We start from the raw sequence: 19378 nt of genomic DNA on the forward strand, positions 1-19378 counted from the left end.
GCGAGTCGATATATTTCATTGAACAAAAAAGCCTTAAAAGCGTATTATTAGATCTTTAGCATTCGTACAACACGCCAAATACAGTGCATTAAGCTTTGTGCAATTTTTCTATGAACAACCCAACAAATATAATCCTGATTAATGTATATACATATAGGTTAAAGTAAAACTGGAACTATGTGGATGGTTCTGGAACTTAATAGAGATGTTTTCCCACTAACACCGTTACATGTATTTAGTTTGATCTTTGGTTAAGTGTTTGACTTATAGCGCAAACCCGATAAATGGAAGAAAACCACCCGCTGCATATGATCCCATATATGTCACGTAAATAGAAAGACTTACGTAAAGTACTATTGCATTATAAGACTATCATCCATGGCGGTTTTTCATTTATGAAGAGCGGCCAAGTCTATTATCATACTTGGTACAGTCACGAACAATTTGTGAACAACTTAACATTCTGTCCAATATAAAAGCCAGAAGTGGTTCTGAAGCGGCATCTGCTTACTAGCTGAGATTGCGTTAAAAACCAACAAGGTTAATTCCACCATCCTTATACATGTATTTTCTTAAAATTATTTATAGCATTTGTCTCCCAATAATTTCTACTGTTTTTATGTAAATATCTATACCATAATTATTCGAGTTCCAGTTTGGTGAACAATATCTGTCTAATTCTTGCCTACAATCATCGGTTATTTGAAGGTCAAGTGCACCCAGTGCCGGTCTGGTATCATTCATTTCAGCTGAATTTAACTCAATATTTCCTTCCACGCCATACATATCTAGATCTGCATCTGGCATGTCAACTGGGCAGTTTAAGGATCCCTCAGTGAAGAGCCGCAGAGGCGACGAACGTGCTGTTCGCAACCGATGTCTTGCCCATGCCATCTTCCAAAGCTGAAGCTTTTCATTAATTCGGTCTTTGAAGACAAATTGAAGTGCATAAATGTGAGTCTCATCCAAAGGATCAAGAATTTCATTTTCTTCCATGAAGTGGAACAGGTCGTAATAGAAACAAAGCACCCCTTCAAACACATCCCTCCAAAGTCTTTCTATTCTTTGGTTGTGTGTACTCTTGCCTGCAATTACACTCCGCCTATTCAATCCACGTGCACGAATCATAAATTCTGCAATTTTTATGTTTTCCATTTCTTGGTCTGTGCGTACCCTCAATGGTGTTCCATAAGAGGCAACAGCGTCCGAGAAACACCGCAGAATGGTTTCGGCTTTATTGTTATTTTCACATTTCAAATACACGATAAACCTACTAAATCCATCAATACCACCACAAATGATAAAATGCCACCTGATAAGTTTATGGTTGGTATCCAAATGCCATAAATGGTTTGGGGCTGACACGTTGTATACTCTGTGATGCAGCCTACGACGAAGCCTTTCTGTTATACCAACCTGGTCTATATTGTGCAGAACATTTCGCAAACGTGATCTGGTAACATGCAGTTAAAATAAAATTTATGATTTATATTAGTTATTACTAGATGGTAGATTCCTGTTGCAGACAAAACCAGAACTGCCTTAAATCTGTCTGCCTGTGTGTGTCTGTCTGTCTGCGTGTGTGTGTGTGTCTGTCTGTCTCTAAATCTGCCTGCCGGCCTGTCTACAATAGCTACGTGCATGTATCACCAACTTGTATTATTTTAATTTTATTATTATATCATACTATGGAAACATAATACTTATATACCTTTATTGCCTTTTCATGAAGAATCTGTCGAATCATTGTTTCGCCTACTCTTGGGAACTCTGCTATCACATGCCTGACTTCTGTCTCAAGGTTTAAATCATCTATGTCAGTGAAATCATAACATGTGATGTTGAATTTGTTCATCTGCCTGTAAATTGTCCTCTCAGATACAGACAACAGTTTCGAAATTTCTGTAATTTTAAATCCTGATTCTATTAAGGTAACGAGTATCTCTTTAGGAATATCGTATTTTGGCTCATCCAAAGCCCTAGAAATATTACTATACCCTTGACCATATTTCATGCTCTCAATTCGAAGTCGCATCATATCGCTGCTATAGTTAATCCCCAAATATTTAAATTCATGCACTGATAATTAGCACACAATATCTGGATTTATCTTCTCTTGTTCAAATGATGACATATTTGAGCCAAGACCCAATCTATTAAGAATGTTTTCCATTTATGTAGCCATTTCAGATTTGAGAGTTACACCACTTTAAGACGACAGCTGCTTGTGAATGTATTTATGTTGCAATCAGTTTCTTGCATTCAAATCAGATGCTGAAACAACAAGAAACATATTTTAAAAAGATATTCGGCGTATATGGGAAGTTTGAAAATAATTAGTGTCAATTGGCTTTGCTACATAAATATTCAAAACTGATATTCATGTGAACATCGTTATTTGGAACTCAGTTCATTCGAAGCGTTATTTCGAATTATATTCAAGTTTTCTCGCCGGTACCGACGACTTCGAAACAACGGTGTTCGAATGTATGTGTATTTTGTAATTGAGGATATTCACTTATAATGTACTCATTTATCACATGTAAGACTAGATCAGTAAAGCACATACTACACACATACTAAATAAGACTAAACCCTTTATTATCGTTATATTATTTTATGTTACTTTTGTGTGTGCTTCAGATTCTTAATGATTCTTAAATCAGGACTTTTTAAGATTGGTTGCCATTAAAACAGTGTAGTGAGTTTTAATTTGATAAAATCCTGCCGCGCAAAAAAAAATAATAATGGTATTTTACTGAACCGCTGCATAATTATCTATTCGCGCCATTTCATAGGTCCACATTTGCAAGAAATCTAGGTCAAAAGTGTCTAGCTTGGACAATTATACTCCGAATGAAAAAGCTTCACTTTAAACATTGACACTATTTCGAATCGCTGGGCGGGGTAGTACACGTCTGAAAGCTAGTTTAGGTCAGAGTTGTTTGATTTTAGTATTTTTGACGTTCCTACCCTAAATTTTGCCATTTTTTTATATTCGCTTCTTTAAATATTAAATTGGATTATATATATATACTTGTTCAGATATATATATTTCACTCCTCCTACACTCAGCTACAGACACAATTTTGGAGAAAAACTGAAGGAAAAAAATCATCCGACATTCATATTGAAGTCACGGCATTATTTCTTGAATATAGCACAAAGGAACTGATATGCAAACAATTCGGCCGTTTACAGATGTTAAACTATATTTACCCCTTCCACTTCGTTTCTTCATGGAGAACCATAATCCTTCGTTATATTTCGGAACTTTTAACATTAAAATAAAAGAAGCAAAGCTTCTTATTATACTTTGCAAGAAAACAAAACAAATAAAAAGAATTTAATCATTTTAAGTACGTGTTTATTATGGAATACCTCTACTTGAAAAAAACTCCTTTGTCCGTCATGTTAGGTGTCAACTCCGATAACAGAACGGCATGGCAAATGCACAGAACATATTGGCATATTCACTTTACGCAATGGTATATACATAATGACAAATGCACACAACATAATGACAAATGCACACAACATATTGACAAATGCACACAACATAATGACAAATGCACACAACATAACGACAAATGCACACAACATAACGACAAATGCAAACAACATAATGACAAATGCACACAACATAATGACAAATGCACACAACATAATGATAAATGCACACAACATTATGACAAATGCACACAGCATAATGACAAATGCACACAACATAATGACACATGCACACAACATAATGACACATGCACACAACATAATGACAAATGCACACAACATAACGACAAATGTACACAACATAACGACAAATGCACACAACATAATGACAAATGCACACAACATAATTACAAATGCACACAATATAATGACACATGCACAAAATATAATGACAAATGCACACAACAAAATGACAAATGCACACAACATAATGACAAATGCACACAACATAATGACAAATGCACACAACATAATGACACATGCACACAACATAATGACAAATGCACACAACATAACGACATATGTACACAACATAACGACATATGCACACAACATAATCACAAATGCACACAACATAATGACAAATTCACACAAAATAACGACAAATGCACGCAACATAATAACAAATGCACACAACATAATGACAAATTCACACAACATAATGACAATTGCACACAACATAATGACAATTGCACACAACATAATGACAAATGCACACAACATAATGACAAATGCACACAACATAATGACAAATGCATACAATATAATGACAAATGCACACAATGTAATGACCAATGCACACAACATAATGACAAATGCACAGAACGAAATGATGTTTCTACAGGACAAAATGTAGTTTATACAAAACAACTAAGTACATGAACAGAACATAAAGACCAGTGCCATCAGAAGGCAGCATTGGCGTTCCATAATGCGCTCCGTTTTCCATGTGGATTGGTGTATAGTGATCAGGCATGACAGGAAACATCAAAGAATCACATTGAGCAAATGAATTCAATCTAAAAATAATCATCTAACATTTCACCGTCGCGATATTCTTAAAGCGCCGTTGTTTTTCTGATTTTCAAACTCAAAGTTGAACGTAATCACATTATTATTAAGATAATTAAAATATACAGTATTTATTAATATTGCTTTCAGAAGCTTGGATTTTATGATCAGTGGTCCGCGTTTTATGAAATATGTCTATCAAAGCGACGGCTTGAATTGAACAGATGTTATCAAGTTAAGTGTAGACTGGACAACACACCCTCCTGACCACATAGCAGACATTCAGTTTTGTGTGTGGGGCGTTGATAATATGCGGTGATTGTTTATGATGTCAGTTTATTTATTTTTAAAATGTTGTTGCATATTTGTCCCTTTAAAGCAGTTTGTTTATATATTTTGTTACATTACCGTTAACTGTTATTTAAATAATTTCATTGCCTATTTGAATTCATTCAGAATAACGTCGAAACCAAAGCGTGTCCTTGACATAATATTTGGTAAGTGCAAAGACAACACCACTTATCGTTGTGCTAGCCATGAAGACAGTTTGAATATCGGCAGTTATAAAATCAAAAGCACACATAAATTTGCTTATTTATTATGACCCGTGAATATTAATCTTTATTAGAAATGTTTTTTTTAGATAATGATAATTGCAAACAAGTTCAATGTGAAAATAAAGGAACCTGTCGGAATATATTTGACATTCCACTAGAAATGTGTGTGTGTGTGACGCCGAATATGTAGGCAAAAGCTGCTCTCAAGGTTTTAAATGATTGATCATGTTTGAGAATGAACATAATGTTTACTTTGACATTGTGTTCTTAAAAACAAACACGTTATTGTCAAACATATGAGCATGTCCGAAACACATAAACTGTTGTCATTATGAGTATTTTAACTTTAATCGTAAACAGTGATAACGAGAAATCACGTCTATCATAATTCGTGTCGTGTGATAATTGGACATATTATACAATGTCCTTTGCCAAAACATGAGCAAATTTCAAACATGAGGTAATTTCAAATTATCAAAATAATAAATATTGAACCAAATAATTCCAATAATACAGTGCCAAGATGCTACGTGTTTAAACAATGGAACTTGCGTTCCGTCGAATGGATCCTCCATTTGCACATGTTAAAGGTAAAGTCATCTGGGTGATAAAAGAGCACTATTATTTCAAACTTTGTGTAATACAAAGTGAGAATGCTTTGCCACTTCTATTTTTCCAACCTACATATAAATATATTTCTTTTCTGTTGGTGTGATATGGTGTTCTGTAATTGATGTGAAACTGTTGGCCATTAACAGTAAAACCGGAAATTTCATAAATGAGTTTTATCAATATTGCAAGATTGAATGCCAATAATAAAAAATACGTTTTGGAGTTATACATTTATAATTTATGTACACACGTTGGTTGTAATGTTATTATTTTATTTTCTCAAACACGAAATTTATGCTTTTATTATGAAACACTGACAGGATTTTTAATACTCTTTAACGAGATATAAAATCATCAAATATAAAATATAGAATATCCCATAAAAACTACGTCGCTATTTTACTCTCAGCTCGTTCATGTAAGAAATCAAACAGTATGAATTATTCAAGATATCGGCTTAAGAAACAATTAATAACACTTAACTGAGTTAAGTAATTTAAGTTAATAAAGTTTTTAATGACTGTTCATAGATGGAATCATTTTAAGCGAAACGTGTTTTTGTTATTAAAAACAGTTTTACATGATTGTGTTTTGATTTTTTTTCTAAAACTGACTTTTCGGTTGTATTATTATAATTCCCGTTGGTATAACATGCCTTGGAGATCAAATGTCTGTATGAATTTCAATTTATGACTGATTTTCTTCCGAGATCGAACGATAAGACAAACCTTACTCATTTTGACATAATAAATATTTAAGTAATTATATTTGGCAACCAAAGCCGCATGCGAGCAATTATTGCAATTTGCTAAATAAAGTGTTAAACCTTTAAATATTGAACGTTGTTGTTTATTTTAAAAATTGTAATAGTATTTCGAGAATAACTTTCCCAATCGACCATTGTCACGAACATTTTCATGCAGATTCTTTGGTCAATATAAAGTACATACATATAAGCGAATCGTATAAAGAACAAGAGGGCCATAATGGCCATAACCAGTGCTCACCTGAGTCCACAGACACCAATTGTATAAGGCTTGACCTGTTGATCTAGTTTTATAAACCTCTTGACCCTGATTCTTAAAAGTATATTTGAATTTTTAAGATACTGGTTTTGAGCTTAATTTTATTCAAAGACACACAAATAACTTAACATATTACCTGTAGTATATTGATTCGATTAAACTAGAGTGTTCACATGCTTATTTTACTATATAAACATAAAGAAAATGCGCCCAACCCCTGGCAGCCATGTTTTTCAACGGGCCGGAACCATTTTCGAACTCAACGCTCGTATCTAGAAAATAAATGTTCTGACCAAATTTCATGAAAATTGGGCCAAAAATGTGACTTCAAGACTGTTCACATGTTTTTACTATATGCATATAGAAAAAAATACCCCGCTCCCTGGTGGCCATTTTTTTTCACCGATCTGGACCATTTTCGAACTCGTCCGAGATATCAATAAAACCACGTTTTAACCACGTTTCATGATGATTGGGCAAACATTGTGACTTCTATTGTGTTAACAAGGTTTCTCTATAGCCAAATCAGGAAAACTGCCCCGCCCACTGGCTGCCATGTTCTTCAACCGACCGGAAACACTTTTGAACTCCACCAACATATCATTAAGACAAACATTTTGACAAAGTTATATAAAGATTGGGCATGAGAAGTCTTCTACAGTGTTTAAAAGGTTTATCTTTTTTTTTGACCTAGTGAACTAGTTTTTGACCCAGCATGACCAAGTTTCGAACTCGATCGAGGTATCATTGCGACAAATCTTCTGACCAAGTTTCATGAAGATCAGACAAGAAATGTGGCCTCTAGAGTGTTTACAAACCAAATGTGGTCGGGCGGACGGACGGACGACGGACAAAGACCGATCGCAAACGCCAACACAAATCGAGCACTAAAGCATTTACTTTTGAAATAATAAAATAAAATAAATGACATTCCAGTGATTGTAACTAGAATTATAATCCGAACCACCACTGAGTTTCAACGATTCTAATCATATCTCCATTTCGTTATATTTCTACTTTTCATTCAATTTCGATTAATGTTTTTGTATCCTGTGGCTGTGCGTATAAAAAGGTTAATATATGCAAAACAAATCTGTTTCAGATGTATCATTTTTGCATTGCTTTTTGTGTAATGTATTAACAAAATGTTTATTCCAAACAATCAATTCAAATATTCGAAATGATTGCAGAACCATTTACAATGTATGCACATTTTATTCCTTATATTATTTAATATCAATACCTGTTGTTTTTATTTTTAGAGTGGTTTGGAAATGTATCAAAGTGATTCGCGTCTGCAGTTTTGTCGTGTTTTTAAACAAAAGCAGTACAGAGCAAACATGCAAAACATGTCTTCGTTTTCATTGCAATCAAGCAACAAAACAACGCCACTGGTCTCACTTCTACATGAACATCAAATTAGGCTTATGAATGCATACAATACATGCATTTTATTACACATGTCCTTAATATTTCCTCAAAATGAAAATAATGCCCAAACTAATTTAGCATTGAACTCGGTCAGTAATACAGAAAGCGTTGATGAAATGAAAAGAAAATATGTTTTCTGTATATGCTGTGCTTAAGCAATATATATGTGATAAAAAAGTGCACTTCAAATGCCCTTACAATAAATGTTTTTGCACTACTTCTATTTGTAAAGTGAACATCAAATACTTGAAAATACCTAAATTGCCTTAACAAACTGCACTAGTATGACACGTTTATTTCATTAAATGCATAAATACTTTAAGATAACAAGCATTTTAAACATCACTTACCGTGTGTTTTTTATATTACTAGTGTCTTATCGTGAGAGATATAAGCTGTGTAACGGAATATCTTAATATTTTTAATTTTATCACTATGTCAATATTTTGTCAATTTCACCACAATAAACGGAAGCGGAATTGTTAAAAACAGCAAAGCTATTATGCAAATACATGAGAAATACATTACACATTTAACCTCTTTTAACCATATGAATTGTAACGAACGTTTACTTTGAATTTCTGGAACTTAGTTCAGAACATCACCACATGGTTTGTTACAAAGTAAACCACACTTATTTTCCATTTTTGACGATGCTGCTTCAGCATCGTCTAAGTTATGATACCATGACAAAAATCTTCACAATGGCGACCTATGTAAAAGACCGAGCCAGTCCGATTGTGATAACTCGGTTTTTCAAATCGGCATACCTCGCTGATTTTAATTTATAACATTCTCTGACAGCAGAGTTGTCGTTCGTGCCTCAACATACAACAATGGCCGCGCCCATGAGAAAAAGTTGCACTCGTGTCAAAACTTTCTTACAGCATAAATCGGCTTGTTTGGCTATTTAGAAATTGTCATTTAGGATATATGAGTTATTTATTCACTAAATCTCCGCTAATGACAACAATGGATGGAATTCGAAGGATACATTCGATATGAATGAATGACTTTCTGGATCTTGACACGGCAAAACTGGCATACTGGTATTTTTAGTATCAATTTAAGTCACATTTTGCTTTATAAATTCTATTTGAGCATTTTGCGACTTATTGCTTGACTATGATACCCGATATCAACATATCATATGGGATTTGCAGATCACCAAGCTGTCCTGAAATTCAACATTGATAACAAACTCTTTACTCAAATTACTGGTTTGTATTCTTCTTTATATTTTAGTACTTGATATCATTTTAAAGTTAAATGAACTGTGTCACAGTAAAAGAGACATTAAAGCGATTGAGGCCAGTTTGGATCCAGATCAGCCTGCAGTCGCTTGAAAGCTGTTTGCTTAGAAGCGGTTTTCTGACAATAACAAATAGTTTAATTGAATACTGATTAGACTGCCCTTTTCCTGTGACCTGGCTCAAATATAAGAATTGTCAATAATCAATTGATTTTATTTCAAACATTAATCCAGTGCTTTTTTTCTGGTCCCTCGGCATGCTCGATATCAATTACTCCAGCACTTTCGTGTTGAGAATTGAATACTGCTTAAAGTGATATTATGGGCATTTTTCACTGTTGAATTGAGCTGAAAAGAATTAACAGGTCAAACTAGTAAGTTAAAATGTGGTTACTGACCAATTATCTGCAACTCATCTTGCTACCAGTTGTTTATAAAAATATATTTTATATTCAATATTTCACGTGACCCTCCCAGTCCTGTAAGCCGAAATGAACCGTAAAACAAAATTGTGCATTTGTGTCGTATAAACGAATCTGCACTAAAACTAAATTTAGGTTCACATTGTACATGCGTGATCAGTTGTCAAACGAAAGTATGGTTGATATTGATTGATAAATGCATTGTTTTATATCTTTCCGGGATATTGTTTTAGTATGTTGAGGCTGCATCAACAAATATAAATGTATATAAAGTGAAAAAATAAAAAACAAGATGTGTTTGTGAAACACAATGTTCCCCATATATGATGTTTGACATTGTAGGATGACCTTGACCTTGTGAAGGATGACCTTGACCTTGACCTTTCACCACTCAAAATGTGCAGCTCCATGAGATACACATGCATGCCAAATATCAAGTTGCTATCTTCAATATTGCAAAAGTATTCATAAAATAAGCGATTTGGGCCACATATATTTGACCTCTGACCTTGAAGGATGACCTTGACCTTGACCTTTCACCACTCAAAATGAGCAGCTCCATGAGATACACATGCATGCCAAATATCAAGTTGCTATCTTCAATATTGCAAAAGTATTCATAAAATGAGCGATTTTGGCCACATATAATTGACCTCTGACCTTGAAGGATGACCTTGACCTTGACCTTTCACCACTCAAAATGTGCAGCTCCATGAGATACACATGCATGCCAAATATCAAGTTGCTATCTTCAATATTGCAAAAGTATTCATAAAATTAGCGATTTTGGCCACATATATTTGACCTCTGACCTTGAAGGATGACCTTGACATTGACCTTTCACCACTCAAAATGTGCAGCTTCATGAGATACACATGCATGCCAAATATGAAGTTGCTATCTTCAATATAGCAAAAGTTATTGCAAAATGTTAAAGTTGGCGCAAACAGACAGACCAACAGACCAACAGACAGACCAACAGACAGGGCAAAAACAATATGTCCCCCACTACTATAGTGGGGGACATAAAAACAACGGTTGCGATAGACACATATAAACTGCTAGATGCCCATATTATCACTATAAGGCGGTGCTAGGGGGCGTAAGAGATGTTGCACCTTTCATTATCTCTCATGAACAGACTCGATAAAACTGAGTCGGCAATATTTGACTTAATTTTTGGTTTGGTTGCTCTCGAGGGATCGAACAATTTCAGAATCTACCTAAATGCCTAGTGGTAGAGTGACGACTTTGATTACAGGAGGTTGTGCTGCGAGTTTGATCCCCAGAAGCGGCGTTGAAAACTAGCCAACTTTGTTATCAACATGGCTGCTAAACCTGATATGCTAAGATAATGTGATTTTTCTCTCACATGATGGTCATCAGTTATATTATATAAAAACTCACAGCAGTAGTAAACAATGGGACAATAATTTATGAACACATCTTTCATTTGTCTTTGAACTTTTGAGTTTGACATGGCCTAGACTTAAATATGTGATTTATCTTTACCAGCACTCTAATTGTGACACGGCTAAAGTGTAAATGTACCATTGAAGATCACCTAAACCCAGATTTGCTATCATTGAAGTGTGGAAAGTTTTAAGGTTGTGACAAGTAAGCACAAATGGGTCATTTCCGAGAGGCCACAACTGATATATGACTGTTTGAAAACAAGAAAAATCAGTGCCTGATTTAGATTGCCTTTACATAGTTCAATAAAAATTAATTTCTGAAGCCTGGTTACAGTTTAATGTTAATTTTATCAATGTGTCAGACCAGGGCCTTGATTTTGAAATCAATGACATGCATGGTCAGATGATGTAATTAAAGATTATACATTCGTTCAAACACATACAAATGTAAACATGTACATGTAACTAATTTTGATGTTATACATAGAAAATGCACTAAGTTACAAGGCATTTGACTTTTCTGCTGGTGCATTGGCACACAAGGTGGCTCGGTTGCAATGGTTTGATGGACTGCTTGGATGTGTAGTTACATTATATACAGTATATCAAACTGTATTATTTCAAATATGTTTGCATCTAGTATAGTTTTATTGATAATATTTATAAAATTAAGGTATATGAATGATAAACTTGAGTGAAATCATTTAAATGATACTGAAATCATGACAGTAATTTATACTGATAATTATTTAATATATGTTGCGTGATACAATCATGTACATCTATATCAAATAAGATCATACTGTAACATCAGTGATGAATTTCAGTGAATTAAATTAAATCCAAAATGTAAGTCAGTCTCATCTCTCTCCCACAGCGCGCAGACCTTAAGGTGTGTACCTATCCAGATCCAGATACAGATCCAAAAATATTAAACATAATTATGTATCATGTTGTTAAGAGGGGATGATTTTCCCTCTGTTGTACCAATGTATTGTTTAACTTCTTTAATCAGTGCGTTTAAAGATATATAAACATAGCTCCAGGGTCAATGCTTCAGGGAATGAATATTTCACATCCTGATCTTTTTTTCTAATGGATATTTTAACTAGTTCATACATTCAATACAGTCAAATATATGTTAAGTAGTATCTGTACACATTGGTAGATTAAATTTGTACTTTAAATATTACTTTTAGCTCCACGCTAATGCTATGGTCATGTGTCTGTCGTGCGTGCGTTCGTCCGTGCGTGCATTAACTTTTCCTTTAAACATCTTCTTCTCCTAAACTACTGGTCCAATTCTGATGAAATTTCTCAGGAATGTTTTTGGGTGAACCTCTTTCAAAGTTGTTCAAATTATGCCCCTGGGGTCAAATTTGATCCTGCCCCGGGGGTCACAAAATTTAAAATTTGCTCATATAAGACCTATTTTGTGAAAACTTTCAAAATCTTTCCGTCCATAACCATTGGGCCTAGGGCTATCAAATTTGGTATGTAGAGACATCTAATAGTCTTCTACCAAATTTGTTAAAATTATGTCCCTGGGGTCAAATTTGACCCTGCCCCGGGGGTCACAACATTGAACACTGCTCTTATAGGGACTATTTTGTGAAAACTTTACATATCTTCTCGTCCATAACCATTGGGCCTAGGGCTACCAAATTAGGTATGTAGTGGCATCTTATAGTCCTCTACCAAGTTTGTTCAAATAATGTCCCTGGGGTCAAGTTTGACCCTGTGCCGAGGGTCACAAAATTGAACATATGCTTATATAACCGTATTACATAGGGCTACCAAATTTGGTATCTAGTGACATGTAATAGCTCTTCTTCGTTTGTTCAAATTATGCCCCTGGGGTCAAATTTGAAACTGCCCTGGGGTCACAAAAATGAATATATGCTTATAAAGGGCTTATTTTGTGAAAACTTTAAAAATCATCTTGTCCATAACCATTGGGCATACGGCTACCAAATTTGGTATGTATTGACATCTTATAGTCCTCTACCAAGTTTGTTCAAATTATGCCCCTGGGGTCAAGTTTGACCCTGCCCCGAGGGTCACAAAATTGAACATAAACAATTATGCTTATATAAGCCATATTGTGGAAAAACTTTTAAAATCTTCTTGTCCATAACCGTATGGCATAGGGCTACCAAAATTGGTATGTAGTGCCATTTATTTTATGCTTTCCGGTGGTTTATAGAGAAATATCAGTGAATTAAAAATGATTATTTCACGGTTTCAAACAATGAAATTTATCAGTAACAAGAGGGCCATGATGGACCTGTATCGCTTCACTGCTGAAAAAAGGCTGAAACAAATATTCTCGGCATGTGCAACTACTTAAATATAGGCCCTATTTAAGCACATGTTCACTTTTGTGACCCCCTGGGCTTGTTCAAATTTAACCCCAGGGGCATAATTTGAGCAAACTACTATATCTCACTATATGTACATACAAAATATGGTAGCCCTAGATCCTAGAGTTAAGGACAAGAATAGTTTAAAAGTTTTCACAAAATAAGCAAGATATAAGCGTATATAATGTTCAATTTTGTGACCCGCGGGTCAGGGTCAAATTTGACCCAAAGGGCATAATTTGAACAAACTTGATAGAGGACTATAAGATGTTATTGCATACCAAATTTGGTAGCCATAGTCAGAATGGTTTTCGACAAGAAGATTTTTAAAGATTTCACAAAATAGGCGCTTTATAAGCGTTTATTCAATTTAGTGACCCCCAGGGGAGGGTCAAAGTTGACACCAGTCATTATTTGAACAAATTTGGTAGAGGTTTATTAGATGTCACTACATACCAAATTGGTAGCCCTAGGCCTAATGATTATGGACAGGAAGATTTTAAAGTTTTCACAAAATAAGCCCTTTATAAGCATATATTCAATTTTGTGACCCCCGGGGCAGTTTTAAATTTGACCCCAGGGGCATCATTTGAACAAACTAAGAAGAGAACTCTTACATTTCACTATATACCAAATTTGGCAGCCTTATGCCATATGGTTATTGACAAAAGATTTTTTAAAGTTTTCCCACAATAGGCCTTATATAAGCATATGTTCAATTTTGTGACCCTCGGGGCAGGGTCAAACTTGACCCCAGGGGCATAATTTGAACAAACTTGGTAGAGGACTATAAGATGTCACTACATACCAAATTTGGTAGCCCAAGGCCCAATGTTTATGGACAAGAAGATTTTTAAAATGTTCAAAAAATAAGACCTTTATATACATATATTTAATTTCAACTTTGACCCCAGGGGCATAATTTGAACAATCTAAGAAGAGATCTATTACATGTCACTACATACCAAATTTGGTAGCCCTATGCCATACAGTTATGGACAATAAGATTTTGAAAGTTTTCACAAAATAGGCCTTATATAAGCATATGTTCAATTTTCTGACCCTATGGGGCAGGGTCAAACTTGACCCCAGGGGCATAATTGGAGCAAACTTGGTAGAGGACTATATGGTGTCACACCATACCAAATTTGGTAGCCCTAGGCCCAATGGTTATGGACAGAAAGATTTATAAAGTTTTCACAAAATAGACCCTATATAAGCATATGTTCAATTTTGTGACCCCCAGGGCAGGGTCAAATTTGACCCCAGGGGCATAATTTGAAGAAATTTGGTAGAGGACTATTAGATGTCTCTACATACCAAATTTATGAGCCCTAGGCCCAATGGTTATGGGCGGGAAGATTTTGAAATTTTTCACAAAATAGGCCTTATATAAGCATATGTTCAATTGTGTGACCACCGGGGCAGGGTCAAATTTGACCCCTGGGGCATAATTTGAAAAAAATTGGTAGAGGACATTTAGATGCCTCTATCAGTATATTTATATCATTTTTAATGCTTTGCGTATTGTAAACATATACACAATCATGCAGTTACATGATAGCAATACATAATAACAAAGCCACCCACACTATATATAAAGGTCATTGGCAAAGCCTAAGGCAAAAAATGTGCACACATTGAGTGTAATCGCCCTCTCGTGCCAGCAAAAACAACACATTGACAGGATGTCATTTTTTACAGTTCTACTTTCACTTTCATTTTGTGATATCAAACTATCAACAATTATGTGGCTGAGAAAAATATCGCTATTGCTTATTTAACAAATTTTCTGTACATTTCTTCAATAAACTTAGATCAATACACGATTTTCTTCATTAATTCAAACATTCCTGACAGGCTACCACTTTGTTTACATATTTCGCTTACATTTTGACGTGCATTATAAGGTAGGACCGCAATACTGCTTACGAAATGTGTATGGCGTACCATTTGGGTCGAAAGTCAACAGGACCTACTTAGTGACAAAATAAATGTACTTTGACGTACTATATGTATGTCGAAGTACAAAAATTGTACTTCGACGTACGAAATGAAATACACTTTGTAGTATATTAATTTGTACGTTGAAGTACAATTTGTACTTCGACATACATGTTTGTACTTCAACGAACAAATTTTCTTAACAGCCGATCAAAACACTTGTCTCATGAGCCGCTTTTTCTTCAGATTTCTTTATAATAAATGTTAAAATCTCTTTTTTTAATTGAGAACAAAATAAATAAAAAAATCAAAATTAAAAAAACAAACACATTTTACAAAGAAGTTTCGAGTATTTAATGCATTGAAATAGATATATACCCATTTGAAGAAGATTCAAGGTTACCTTTTTAAAAAATAAAATTATCAAGCATATTGTGAGTATTTATTGACCATGCGAGGCGGAATATCACGGTCCAGCGCATTACTGTGTAGGACGTTCCCAACAGTAACCAAACAGTTACCAAACGATTACGGGATTAAAAATGTATAATAACCTTCCTGGTTTGGTTGTATTTTGTGTTTACAATTATTTGCATAAGTCAGGGGTTAATTCCGCTATGCCAGGTCAATAAATACGCACACTATCTATGAGTTAGCGGTCGATAGTCGCATAATTTGGTATAAATAATAATAATAATGTTCAATAAATACGCTCAATATCTATTAGTTAGCGGTCGATAGTCGCATAATTTGGTATAACTAATAATAATAATGTTCAATGTCAAATATCTCTAAAAGCAACAGATGTAAGGCGTCTTTTGATTGGCTAACACCCAAGGGTCAGTAAAGACTGAACGTCGAATTACAATGCTGTACTTCGAAGTACCGGTACATATTGTGCGTCAAAGTACATTTCTCTTTTAATCTCTAGGTCTTGTTGACTTTCGACCAAATGTTACGCCATAAATGTGTATTCATACTATTGCTTTCGAGGTACTTATCCAATGTTTGACGGAAAGGGCCAAGAATGTGCGATTTTGGGTCAAGTTCCCCAGGGGTACTACGTCGTACCCAAATTTTTTTTTTCGTACTCTTTTTTTTTCGTAACCAAATTTTTTTGTTTGGCATAAATTTTTCGTTCCCAAGATTTTCGTACCAAATGTTTTTTTCGTTCCCACATACACAATTGTGATGATGTAAATCAACTTAAATTGATGCTTTTATATCCATCCTCTTCGAAAGCATCGTCACACCAGTACTTTGATTCATATATCTTGGCAAAACGTGTCCGGGCATCACGCAACTCATCCAAGGAACAACTTAAATAACTGAATCCAATCTTAAAACAATTATCTTAAATTTGACCGTAGCACTTTGTTTTAAATGTCGTTGTTCGTCAGATATTTAAACCCAAAGTTGAGCAACATTTAGCATCTATCAACATTTTTCGCACTTGCCTGTTTTGAACACAAACTTGCCAGAAGGAGAAAGTAGTCGAGGTTACATTATTTAATCACTTGCCCACAACTGGTTTCCTCTATATAATCAAAGTACTGACAGTACTGGTGTGACGATGCTTTTGAAGAGGATGGATATTAAAGCATCAGTTTAAGTTTATCTACATCACAACAATTGTGTTTGCGGGTACGAAAAAAATTGGTTAGTAAAAAACTATGCAAAAAATAATTATTTGGGTACGAAAAAAATTGGAAAAAAAAAATTGGGGAAGGAAAAAAATGGGTACGAAAATAAATTTGGGTACGAAAAAACTGGGTACAAAAAGTTTGGATATGGAAAAATTGGGGGTACGGGGAAGTTGTACCCGTGGGGAACTTGACCCACAATCGCACATTCTCGGCCCTTTCCGTCAAACATCGGATGAGTACACATTTCGGAAGCGGTAATGAGTTCCTACCTACGCGCGTCAAAATGTTAGCGAAATATGTAAACAAAGTGGTAGCCTGTCAGGAATGTTTGAAATAACGAAGAAAATCGTGTATTGATGTTAGTTAATTGAAGAAGTGTACAGAAAATATGTTAAATAAGCGACGGCGATATTTTGTCAGCCACATAACTGTTGATAGTTTGATATCACAAAATGAAAGTGAAAGTAGAACTGTCAAAAATGACAACCTGTCAACGTGTTGTTTTTGCTGGCAAGAGAGGGCTATTACACTCAGTGTGTTCACATTTTTTTCAATAGGCTTTGCCAATGACCTTTATAGTATGGGTGGCTTTGTTATTATTTATTGCTTTCATGTAACTACATGATTGTGCATATGTTAAGGTTCATGGGGGGGGGGGGGGGATAAAATTCATTAAAAATTCGCTTTGGTTTTTCTTCATTCAATGTTGTACAATATGGTCAAACTAATATCATTTTAAAGCTAAAGACGGATAGAATAACATAAACACATTTTTGACATTCAATATTTGTGTGCTTTATTCATATTTTGGTTTAAAACCAATACATTTTTACACAAATTTACAAAATCTCAATCTAAAGTTAGGAAGGATATGCACTACCTTAAGTTGAATAAATACAAAGCTATATACATATACAAGGTCAAGTTAGCAACATTTCACATAAAATTATTGTCATAAAACAACAAATGAGTTTTTATTCAACTGCCTATTTGGGATAAATTTCCTAAACAAAGTTCTAAAAATAACTAAAACGTAACTACTTTTTTTAAATCCAGGTATGGTGGATAATAAGAGTCACAATTCTTTTTCAAAGGCTTAACAATTTTGTTATTTACCTCTCAATCAAATTGCAAATTTAAACCATCTCAAATTGAAATAGATTGCAGACGACATATAAAATTGTAAAGGAATATAAAGAAATTGGCAAACCGATTGATTATATATTTCGATTCCTTCTACCCATTTTGAAAGCGTTGCCATCGCTGTGCTCCGTAGAAAAACGTGCAAAACAAATCGGTCGAAACCACGTGCAGTGGTGAGAAAACCGGGTATGTGTATACACATACCTGAGAAAACACAAACTTATTTTGACAGTTGGTTCGCAACTAGTAAAACAACTATTAACATTAATCAGCAAGAGATCGCACTCAATAACAGAAATGACCACGTAGAGATATCATCACTTACCCTATTTCAAATATTTTCCAGCTGAAAATTGTCCCCCACACGTCTTTTTTAGTTTATTTGTATTGTTTTTTCTGGAGCCGAAGTGCATCTCACAGAATATCCATCTAACTTCCGTTGTTTTCACTTTCGTTATTAAAAACTTTGTTTAAAAGAATTATTTCTCCTTTAAGATTGTTAAAGCGGTGTGTTATTATATATTATCAATATAATAGTATACCGTGATGAATTTAACGGAGTTACGTATCGATCTTTCTGTCAGTCTGTAAGCGTACTATTTTATGCGCAATACTATAAGTATGGTGATTCGCCAACAATTGTAAACATTGGTGAAATGCTTCTTACATAGTTATTCTTTTGAGTGTTTATGAGGTCTGATCGTGCAGTTTGCAAACATCAACGGAAAGATTACAATCCAATGCATTTGTCATCGTCAACCGTTTGGAATGTCAAATAGGCGATGAGTGAGTTTTAGCATGTTTCTTTCTATTTTATGAATTTACAAATGGCTTCCCCCATGGTGATGAACTGACATGTGTTCGAGTTTTGATATTTCTAGATATGTAAACTTTTTTTACTATTTAAGCGTAACTTGCCCTCGTCAATGTCGATATTATTCACTAGTTATATAATTTTCCGCCGAAATACGTGGAATAAACATGATTCAGATTTTTGAAAATAATGTATATTTTAGTGTTAAAATCGCTTTGTATTTTGATTGGTTT

The 19378-nt window shown here is 34.5% G+C and overlaps 1 protein-coding gene across 1 annotated transcript in view; it reads right to left on the reverse strand.

The window, feature by feature from the left end:
- LOC127834914 (polyubiquitin-C-like) overlaps nt 1-19378 on the reverse strand; it is a 345452-nt gene that overhangs the window by 208903 nt on the left and 117171 nt on the right. The window lies entirely within an intron of this gene.

This window comes from Dreissena polymorpha, chromosome 6, assembly GCF_020536995.1.
Source record: "Dreissena polymorpha isolate Duluth1 chromosome 6, UMN_Dpol_1.0, whole genome shotgun sequence".
NCBI lineage: Eukaryota > Metazoa > Mollusca > Bivalvia > Myida > Dreissenidae > Dreissena > Dreissena polymorpha.